Source organism: Hyperoodon ampullatus (genome assembly GCF_949752795.1).
Source record: "Hyperoodon ampullatus genome assembly, chromosome: 3".
In the NCBI taxonomy this organism is placed as follows: Eukaryota; Metazoa; Chordata; class Mammalia; order Artiodactyla; family Ziphiidae; genus Hyperoodon; species Hyperoodon ampullatus.
The window spans coordinates 150,831,301-150,839,290 of record NC_136916.1 but is presented as its reverse complement, the minus strand read 5'-3'; the positions used below and the strand labels follow the sequence as shown (position 1 = coordinate 150,839,290).

The 7,990-nt window shown below is 42.3% G+C and overlaps 1 pseudogene across 1 annotated transcript; it reads left to right on the top strand.

Annotated features, from left to right (window-relative positions):
• Positions 1 to 2,967: 2,967 nt before the first annotated feature.
• LOC307050813 (transcription and mRNA export factor ENY2-like) lies at positions 2,968 to 3,420 on the top strand (annotated as a pseudogene). Its single transcript has one exon. The product of its transcript is annotated as a transcription and mRNA export factor ENY2-like (transcript).
• The last annotated feature ends 4,570 nt before the right edge of the window (positions 3,421 to 7,990 follow it).

Here is a 7,990-nt window from a genome sequence, read left to right as displayed (position 1 = left end):
CTCGCTTCCCCTGGACAGGGACACATTCAGGGCATGAGGCGCAGAGTTTCAACAGTTGCTCAACCAGACCCAGCGCCAGGCGCTTCCTCTTTCTCCTGCTCCACTCCAGGCAAGACGGTCAATCCCCGCCCAAGGCACCTGCGCCCTGAGATGTCTTCGGGAAACCAGCACTTCCGGACCAAGGCTGTGAAGGGGAACCTCTCTTCAACCTGATCGCGCGCCGCGCCCGGAGCCCGAGAAACGGGCCGCCCCTACTAGTTCTCCACACGGGGTTCCCTGGTGCCCGCCCGACCGCACCCCGCTCCCCATTCTCGAGGACACCGGCTCCGCGGCCCCGACAACGACAAAGGGCCCGGCCCTGCCCGCAGCCACCCGTGTCGGCGCCGGATGAGGGGTGTGTTTCTCTCCCCAGCTCCCCGGCGGGCACCTACCCTTTCCTCGCCGCCACCACCGGCCTCTAGCAGCTGAGGTTCCTTCTCGAGCAGCCGCTGTTTTGTTTCCGATGTGAAATCGCAGCCTTTCGAGCTCCCCGGCCCAGGCCCCGCCCAAAAGGCCTCACCGGTGTCGTCACTTCCGGCCCTGGTGTCGTTGGTGACCGGCCACCGAGGGGCGTGGCCCAGATGAAGGGGGTGGATCTTCCGGTGGTGAGTGGAGACTGAGGAGGAGACCCTGCGCTCCCGTTGGCCTTCCGACCCGCAGGCACACCCCGCTCCCCGCTCGGCACCCTCCGACCCCTGATGGTGTCAGCACCGGTAAGAGGTTGTCAGAGATCTACTGCTCTTGAGCTGAGGATCAAAGTTTCTACGTAAACTGGACCCAGTGTGTGCTCCTCCCGGCCTACAAGTGCTGGCATCTTAAATCTAACGTTTCTTTCATTTCTCTATAGTCCTATTTGTACAGTTTCTCAGTGCGAATCAGCGGCACCACAATCAAAAGGAAGCTAACTTAAATTGTAACTACCTGTGCCCTCCATTCCCTACCCAATGAATCAAAACTTTTGGTGGGTGAGAACCTGAGAAACTGAATTTTAAACAAACATCGTCTGGCATTCTTCCGCTCCAAGTATAAGAACCAGTTTTCCTAGATGGTAAGCTTTCAGAGAGCATAAATTGTGTTATTTTTGTAATCCCAAAACCTAACATAGTATCTGGTACACAGTGAGTTGCTCTATGGTCGTTTGATTTTTGCATCTTCCAGCTTTCCATTCAAATGGCTGTAAAAACAGTACCAGTAACTCCTTAAGTAGCATACCACACACATACATTCATCTGAAAGGTAAGTTAACAATGAATACTATCATGTAAAACCAAAGGTGAACAATGGAGAAATGTTCAAATTCACAGGTAATCAGAAAACTGAAATCAATAACATGGCATCTGGCCAAATGAGGTTTTTTTATTTCTCTTAAATTCTTCCCCCAAGATAACCCTTCATATTCCTAGAGCCCTCTCTCCTCCCTGCCCCCCTCGAATACATGAACTGTTTTAAATAGGTTTGACACACTTTATATTTAAGAACAGAAGTAGCAGTAGCAAGTTTTTCCATTAACAGAGAATGTTGGGGAAACAAAAAGGTTGACACACCCCCAAAACAATTTTTTTTTTTTTTTTTTTTGCGGTACGCGGGCCTCTTACTGTTGTGGCCTCTCCCCTTGCGGAGCACAGGCTCCAGATGCGCAGGCTCAGCGGCCATGCCTCACGGGCCCAGCCGCTCTGCGGCATGTGGGATCTTCCGGGACCGGGGCACGAACCCGCGTCCGCTGCATCGGCAGGCGGACTCTCAACCACTGCGTCACCAGGGAAGCCCAACAATTTTTTTTTTAAGTTCTCTCTTCCGTCCTCAAACTTCACAAGGGTAGGAATTTTTGCCCGTTTGTTTACATATATTGCAAGTGCTGAGAACAATGCCTAGCACATAAAACAGTTCAATACATTTGTCGAACAAGCATAAGCTAAAACCCATCCATTTGTGAACTAGTTCAATCTCTTTGAATGCAATCTGGGATGTAAGTAGAAAGTGTTAAAATTCTGGTAAACTATTCTTTTTTTTTTTTTTTTTTTTGTGGTATGCGGGCCTCTCACTGTTGTGGCCTCTCCCGTTGCGGAGCACAGGCTCCGGATGCGCAGGCTCAGCAGCCATGGCTCACGGGCCCAGCCGCTCCGCGGCATATGGGATCCTCCCAGACCGGGGCACGAACCCGTATCCCCTGCATCGGCAGGCGGACTCTCAACCACTGCGCCACCAGGGAGGCCCAACTATTCTTAAAAACAATCTCAATACAAAAATTTTGTGCAAAGATGTTCATGGAGTATTATTAATAGCAAAAATTGGAATGCTAAATGTCCTACAATAAAGTATGGTTCACCTACTTCACCTAATATCATTAAAAATGTTTATGAAGGGCTTCCCTGGTGGCGCAGTGGTTGAGAGTCTGCCTGTCGATGCAGGGGACACGGGTTCATGCCCCGGTCCGGGAAGATCCCACATGCCGCAGAGCGGCTGGGACTGTGAGCCATTGCTGCTGAGCCTGAGTGTCTGGAGCCTGTGCTCCGCAACGGGAGAGGCCACAACAGTAAGAGGCCCGCGTACCGCAAAATAAATAAATAAATAAATAAAAATTGTTTATGAAGATTATGTGTAACAGAAACATTCTAATCCTGTTAATTAAAAACTAAGACATAACATTAATGCATACGTCAAAACACATTCCTGCAAAAAGGAAATAAAATTGATTTAAGAAGCAACCAGTGGCTAAATTACTGGACTAAAGATAAATTTTCTTCCAGTCTTCTGTATTTCTTCACCTTTTTAGGAATATGGAAACCCAGAAAGCGCTGAAGAAGAACCAGTAAAAAGACACAGAATAGACCCCGCCCCGGAAATGCGTATGCTAGCTTTCTGTGTGCTTAGGTTCCAGAGCTACTGAGGGTCTAGGTCCGGACAGCCGAAAAGAATGTGGTTAGCAAGATGAACAAAGATGCGCAGAGGAGAGCAGCAATTAACCAAAAGTTGATAGAAACTGGAGAAAGAGAATGCCTCAAAGAGTTGCTGAGAGCTAAATTAATTGAATGTGGCTGGAAGGATCAGTTGAAGTCACACTGCAAAGAATTAAAGAAAAAGAACTAGAACACGTTACTGTTGATGACTTGGTGGCTGAAATCACACTAAAATGCAGAGCCCTGGTACCTGACAGTGTAAAGGAGCTCCTACAAAGAATAAGAACATTCCTTGCTCAGCATGCAGCCTTTAAGAGATTGTTTTGTGGTTTTATTTCTGAAAGTAAAACTTGCCATAAATTAGGAATCAATTTCCCAAAATAAAATCCTTTTTTGTATGATGGTATACAGTTTTCAGTAATGTATACAATTGTGTAGATTTTTCCCCCTAAATGTGTTATTTTAATAAATATCTCATGAATGAGTTTGAAGTTTCCTTGGATTTTGGAATAAATGGGACTTTATTAATAATTCATCAAATTTGTTAAGAGAAAAAGTCAAGCAGCTAATATAGTTTAAGTGTTAAGTATGTAAACGTTAAGTAAGCAAATCTCTGTAATAACAATTGAGAGGTAAGCAGCCTCCTCTGATTGTTTGGATGTAGTGTATCCCTCTTGAATTCCTATATTTTACATATATATATGTCCCATCTTGTAAAAAAAAAAACAAAAACACACAGACTAGAGGAACAAGGCTAAAGTGACATCCTAGACACCAAGGAAGAAGAGTCCCAAATAGAGAGCAAACATCCATAGTGCTAAGAGGTAAACTAGGGTGTAGCCTCTTAAAAAGCCAGAGTCTCATTTAGGCTATCACCAGTCACCAGTGGAATGGAGAGATACAGACTACCGACTGAGACTTAAGAAATTTGGAAGCAAGATCCTTTTTAACTCATCTCCTAGAGAAATGGAAATAAAAACAAACAAATGGGACCTAATGAAACTTAAAAGCTTTTGTACAGCAAAGGAAACCATAAACAAGACGAAAAGACAACCCTCAGATTGGGAGAAAATATTTGCAAATGAAGCAACTGACAAAGGATTAATCTCCAAAACATACAAGCAACTCATGCAGCTCAATATCAAAAACAACCAACCCAATCCAAAAATGGTCAGAGGACCAAAATAGACATTTCTCCAAAGAAGATATACAGATTGCCAACACATGAAAGAATGCTCAACATCATTAATCATTAGAGAAATGCAAATCAAAACTACAATGAGGTATCATCTCACACCAGTCAGAATGGCCATCATCAAAAAATCTACAAACAATAAATGCTGGAGAGGGTGTGGAGAAAAGGGAACTCTCTTGCACTGTTGGTGGGAATTTAAATTGATACAGCCACTATGGAGAACAGTATGGAGGTTCCTTAAAAAACTAAAAATAGAACTACTATATGACCCAGCAATCCCACTACTGGGCATATACCCTGAGAAAACCATAATTCAAAGAGAGTCATGTACCAAAATGTTCATTGCAGCTCTATTCACAATAGCCAAGACATGGAAGCAACCTAAGTGTCCATCAACAGATGAATGGATAAAGAAGATGTGGCACATATATACAATGGAATATTACTCAGCCATAAGAAGGAACGAAACTGAGTTATCTGTAGTGAGGTGGATGGACCTAGAGACTGTCATACACAGTGAAGTCAGAAAGAGAAAAACAAATACCGTATGCTAACACATATATATGGAATCTAAAAAAAGAAAAAGAAAAAAAAAATGGTCAGAAGAACCTGGGGCAAGATAGTAAAGATGCAGACCAAAGAGAATGGACTTGAGGATATGGGGAGGGGGAAGGGTAAGCTGGGATAAAGTGAGAGAGTGGCATGGACATATATACACTACCAAATGTAAAATAGATATCTAGTGGGAAGCAGCTGCATAGCACAGGGAGATCAGCTCGGTGATTTGTGACCACCTAGAGGGGTGGGATAGGGAGGGTGGGAGGGAGGGAGATGCAAAAGGGAAGAGATGTGGTGACATATGTATAACTGATTCACTGTGATAAAGCAGAAACCAACACACCATTGTAAAGCAATTATACTCCAACGAAGATGTTAAAAAAAAAAAAAACTTGGAGAGTGCATATAACTATAAGCTACTCTTTGTGGAATCTCTACTGTAGTGAAAAGGAGAGGACCTAAGGTTAAGTTTCTGTTTTCTTTAAAAAACGTATTCCAGGGCTTCCCTGGTGGCGCAGTGGTTGGGAGTCCGCCTGCCGATGCAGGGGACGCGGGTTCGTGCCCCGGTCCGGGAGGATCCCACATGCCGCGGAGCGGCTGGGCCTGTGAGCCATGGCTGCTGAGCCTGCGCGTGCGGAGCCTGTGCTCCGCAACGGGAGAGGCCACAACAGCGAGAGGCCCACATACCGCAGGGAAAAAACAAAAAAACAAACAAAAAAACGTATTCCAGCCTGAAGGAAGAAAGAAGATAACGGAAACTCCAGAGCAAGGCTCAAGAAACTGCAAACTGTAGTTAGAAACCAGAAACAGGAGTGGGAGAGGTCTTCTGGATAGGAGTACCCATCCTTAATTATAGAAAGCAAAGGTTCAAGATGCATGTCATCATAAACTGGAGAGCTATAAACTGGAGAGAATATGCCTAAATGATTTTTAAAGTTAAGCTTTTGTTAACCTTGAGAGTTATTTGCTAAGAAAGAGGGAAAATCAAATGACTTTTACTCATTAATACCTACCTAAGATAGCACTGGAAGTTTTTTTTTGCCATGCCGCACAGCATGCAGGATCTTAGTCCCCCGACCATGGATTGAAACCATCTGTTTCCCTTGAAGTGGAAGCGCAGAGTCTTAACCATTGAACCACCATGGAAGTCCCAGCACTGGAAGTTTAAGAACTATAAAAGCTGCAGTGTTTGTGGTTAAGAAGTGAAGTTCAGTAAAAGAATGAGAAAAATAGTAGAGGGTCCATACTATCTGCAGTGGTGCATTTATATTTTCCCCAGAAGTGTCTCGACTTGGGAGCAGGAATGGAGAAACAAATGACCAAAAAAAAAAAAAAAAAGAAAGAAAAAAACGGTGGCAAAAATCAATAGTAAGCAGTGAAAGATGAAGCAGACAGGAAATCCAGTGCCGGACCTGTTAGAGCTACTTGGGGAGAGGGGCTGTTCGAGCCTCTAGAGAGGCTAGAGCAGTCACTAGTCACAAGTAAATAAAGTCAGCGTTCAAGGCCAGTTCTTTACACCATAGATTCAGCAAGGCAAACCAATTTATTAACACTTCCCACATAAAAGCAGTTTACCTTTATTTATACATCATTGCTCTGTTTGCTATGGGAGTAAAGTAGAATTGAAAAATGAAAAATAATACTGTCATCAAGACTAGGTGCTTGGCCATATTCTATCTTACTAGCTCTTACATCGTTTTCATTCTTTGCAAGGATCTGGCTCAGATTTGGAACAGCTCAAGACGAAGGGCTGGCTTTAGCTTACTCATCTTGCATTTTTAGTCTTAAGTTCTGTGAGACTGTCAATATTTTATTAAATCTAATTTCCTTCTTAAAGAACCTGGGCCCCGTTTAAAAAAAAATTTGTCTCAAGAATATACTCAAAATGAAACTTTAATATCTAGCTTTTCCACCTGCTGTAACAATTAGCCAAATCTCTTCACCTGGGTATATTTGCCATTATCTTTTAATTGACAGGAAAAAAAAATGAACCTTCATAGTTTCTAGATTCTACAATGTGTTCTCTAGTTTTTCCTTTTGTTATGAGGAAAAAAACCAGGAAAAATTGTTTAGAACTATTTTTAAATTCACAATACTTTTTGCCTCAACAAAGATTTGCTAAAAATGCTTCCTATGAGGGAATTTTATTAACAAGCACTTTCCTCTGCTCTTAGGTGGCTATTAGCATCTAGACCATATCTATCCAATGTAACTTTCTTTAGTCAAAATAATGTTCTTTAATCTGCAATGTCTACCCAATATTGGTAACCATTAGCTAAATATGGCTATTGAGCACCTGAAATATGAATACTGCAAACAAAAAACTGGTTTTTAAATTCAATTTAGTCACACATCACTTCTGAACACTTGAAATATGGCTAGTGTAACTGAAGAACTGAGTTTTAAATTTTATTTAAATGAATTAAAAAACTTGGTAGTGCAGATCTAGACCATGAATTAGATAGAATCCAATATGCAGGCCTCTAGATATCCAACGTAAGGAACACTGTAGCAGTGTTGCAGTGAGTAGTTAAGACTATGTGATCTCGGGAATTCCCTGGCGGTCCAGTGATTAGGACTCCGCGCTTCCACTGCTGAGGGTGCAAGCTACGATCCGGCATGCCGTGCAGTGCAGCCAAAAAAGAGAGAGACTATGTGATCTCTAAGGTCCCTTCTACATGTTACTATCTCTGCTGAGAAGCTTCCTACTATCTATCCCTTTCCTCTCAACCTTGAAGTTAGCTCATCAAGTTTGACAGTTCATATAGTACATTGCATATCTATTAGTGATCCTCTCATTTTTTTCTCCACCACTAGACTGTCAGCTACTAGAGAGATCTTATTTACGTCTATCACTCCATCTAGCTTAAAACATGAATGGCACATATTAATTGTGCTTCAATGGCAAATATAAGTCATACACAAAAAGACGAAAGGGTTACCTCGCTTAATATTTCAGCTACCACTCTGTGCAAGACAATCCAAAAGTCATCTATCCAACTAATACATGATGAGGCAGAGTAGGCAGACTTAGAGCATCATTTAATTCAAACAACATGGCTTGAAAAAAATTTTTATTCATTTTTGTTTATAGAAATTATCTTTTCTTCCTGGGCATTTCAGATTGCCATTCCTAATTTAGCCTTCATATGAGTCAAGTAATAAAATGAAAGGCAAAGAATCTTTTAAATAAAGATGAAAATTAAGCATTCAAATGCAAATAAACAATATTTCAATAATTTAACATAATCACATTTCGAAAAATCTACCAGTTTATCAAATATTATAAGCTCACCTTGGT